Genomic DNA, 3,455 nt, shown 5'->3' on the forward strand with positions numbered 1-3,455 from the left:
GTTGCATAACAAAATAAAGCATTTCTCTCTAATAATCCATACCTATAGAGATATCAGAATTTATTAATAGATTGCTTTTGTTCGTAAAATGTGATGAGGACTGTAATAATTTACATATTATTAGTTAAACCTAGAAAGACTGAGTACAAATAAAATACTAAAGTGGAGAACCAAATTATTTAATAAATTTAATTTATGTCTTTTTTATTTTTTACGCCTAAATTAACATAATTCAAAACCCCATACCTATTCATAGATACATTTGTAAAAATCAAGAAATGGAACCCCTTCTTGGTATATCTAACATTTTCAATTTATTCTTCTTTTAGGATCTTATTGATAATTTATTTAATGCCTAAAAACAATTTATTAACAGTTACTAATTAACTACATATCAATTTTACTCAAAATCTCAAAATAATGGTGGTTAAGGCTTTTAGAACCTAATTTTAAATCTACCATATAGTTGTGGTAAGAATCGCACTAAATGCTCCTTGGTTCATAAAAAATAGCCAATTGCATCGGTAATTGCAAATGGATTCGATAAAAGATTACATCAAAAACGGTTGATGAAGTTCCACTCCCAGTTGCCAAAAGTTAAAGGAGCAGTGGACCTACAACTTGGGAAATCTAACCTCAACCCGAAGACTGAGGCCCAGGCTGCTGCATGACATTCTGTCATAAATTCTATTATTCACACTACTTCTATTTTACTTATTTTTTCTCTCGTCTTATTTTTCAAATTAACTTGTTTTTTTAATTACCATTAGAGGGCGATTGTTTATTTTGTTAGGTCTACGAATGTCGTTATTTTTTGTTATAAATTTTACTTTTCTTTTTTATTCAGAAGCATTATTTTTATCTATTTATTTTATCTCATTTTATTTTCATTATATCTTATATTGTTAGGGGCGTCTTTTAAGCGAGACTATACCCCCTCCCCCAAAATCAATTATAAAAAAAATAAAATAAAATGTAACGGTTATATCAACCATGTAAGGCCAACCAGGTCGATCTGGTATTAAATGATTAAATACATAAATAATAATACCATACAGTTAATATTTTCTAAAATATAACTAATTTTTCCTTCTACAATTATTTTCTTCTTTATGAATCACTTTATATTCTCACAATCCGTTCCACGTTTATTTTGAATAACGTGTTGTACCAATGTTGTTTTCTTTGTGGCCTTTTCCATATTTTATGTCATTACTATGTTGGTGCATTCTCCCCTTAATATATAGTTTAATAATATATCTTACATATACATTTCTGGACAATTTATGCATGGAATTGTATATATCAATTATGATTGATAATTACTATCTATTGAATCTTTTATTTAATTATAATAATTTTTTATTTATTACTTAGTCTGAACTAACCAGACCATTAATTATTTCAGGTATGTTTGGCTAATTAGCGACGGGGTCATCAATCCAGCTGCCGCAAGGGTTGCCACCCATCTTCGTCCCCTGGGGCCCGCTGCCTTGTCCAGTCTACTCCAATTCTTTATATATTCTTTATATATACATCCTTATGGTGTATATTAACAACATTAAATTAAAAATAAACAACAAATTTTTAACTAGAACAGATTCATGATAGAAGGTTAAGCAATAATAAAATCTATCCATATATACCCATAAACCCACATACACGCCGCATTTCGGTGGCATTTGTTTTGAGATAAGGTGACAGTCTGTGAGTTCCGTGTGCCTTATTCTCAGCCTAACTATGGTGACCTCCCTAAGGTATTTATGGCTGGAGGTACCCCAGGGTTTGACATCCTTTTTTTATAATGTTTAATTTATTCGTTGACCCCTTATTGTATTATCCATCTATACTATTATATAAATCTAAAGAGTTTCTATGTTTGAACACATTTAATCTCATGAAGTTCCAATTTTATAAGATAGTTATAAATGTAAGTTATAGAAGATAGTTCTTCTTACACCATGTGCAATATAGTTTGAGAAGAAATAAAGAAAACCACGTTTCTCAGAAAATTTAAAACGCTTTCAGTCAAGTCAATTTTTTCTATTTATCGATTCTTTTCTTTTATCTTCATAAACTTTAATTTTTTTTATTCAACAAATGTTGCTGGTTGCTACGCATTTATCATGTGAATGAAACAGGCATATAATCCAAAATCAAATGTGTATAAAACAATCGTAAAAGATAGTTTTCCGGATAACAGTGTTTCGGATATGGCAAACTTACTAATATTCTATTGTCTATGTAAAACAATATATATATATATTTTTTTTTATTCTACATGGAAAAAATAATCATTTTCTTTCTTTGGCAAACTTTCTGAAATAGCATCCGTATTATATTCCTTAATGTAATCATATAAATATTCAGTGATAATTACTTCACAAAAATTATTGTATTACTATAATCTCCAATATTTCCCTTTTTCTATATAAAGAACCGGCGTTTTGAAGTCTTCTTTGTCTTTAGAGTTTATTATCTAAATTTGAACACTAACAATAATATTTATATGCCAACTTTCTACGGGTTTTTCAAGCGGTCACCCATCCAAGTACTAAACGCGCCCGACATAGTTTGACAACTCAGATCGTGAATGGACCGGAGTGTTTTATGTGGTATAGTAAAAGTTATTGTTTTACTCATGGTTAAGATTGTAGAGAATAAACCCTGAAGATAGAGGACATAGAAACGTCGTTTTTTTTTAAATAAACAAAAGGGATTTATTGGAGTTGATTGTTATAAATTTTTTTTTGGAAAGTACTTATTGCTGAAGACTTAATATTAAACAAAATGCCATTTTATATCAAATTTCGTAAGAATTCGAAAATGATGCTTAGTAAAAATTGTTCGGGGAATGTGCTACAAAGATGTGAACATCTGCTGACATAAGGACACTTAGCTCCTGGAAGGAGGAAGAAAATTGTTGGGATACAAACACTCGAGCCAATTTCGGAATTGACGGGGAGCGATCGAGTGTCGAACCAATATAGCCACCCGAGCGGCTCATACTTCTCAATTTACCGCTCTCTTTCCTCTTGTCTTCTTATTACCCTCTCCTGTCGAAACGTATTAAATATTATAAAAGAGTTTTATATGATGTCTTTCAGCATCGCTCCTCTGGAAACGAATTTCGTATTAGAGTTGCCTTTGTGTAAGGTATAATTAAGTTGAATCCATGACACCGAGCTGACATACACATACAGATATATCATGATTCAATACACTACCTGACGGTAGATGTTGGTATTTGGGAATAATAAGTGTATTAGAAGCCATCGTTAACAATTCATCATCTATAAGTTTTTTTACTCCATATGAAAAACGTTTTATTAAACCAAGTTATTCGATCTGATTAGATCCTCACACTGTTGAGGGAAACTAGTTCCCAAAAACATCCATAAAAAAATTATATAGATATATTTTTTGACATAAATATATCTTTTTTTAAATTTCTC

Source organism: Halyomorpha halys, unplaced genomic scaffold, assembly GCF_000696795.3.
Source record: "Halyomorpha halys isolate HHAL.00 unplaced genomic scaffold, Hhal_1.1 Scaffold50.1, whole genome shotgun sequence".
Lineage (NCBI taxonomy): Eukaryota > Metazoa > Arthropoda > Insecta > Hemiptera > Pentatomidae > Halyomorpha > Halyomorpha halys.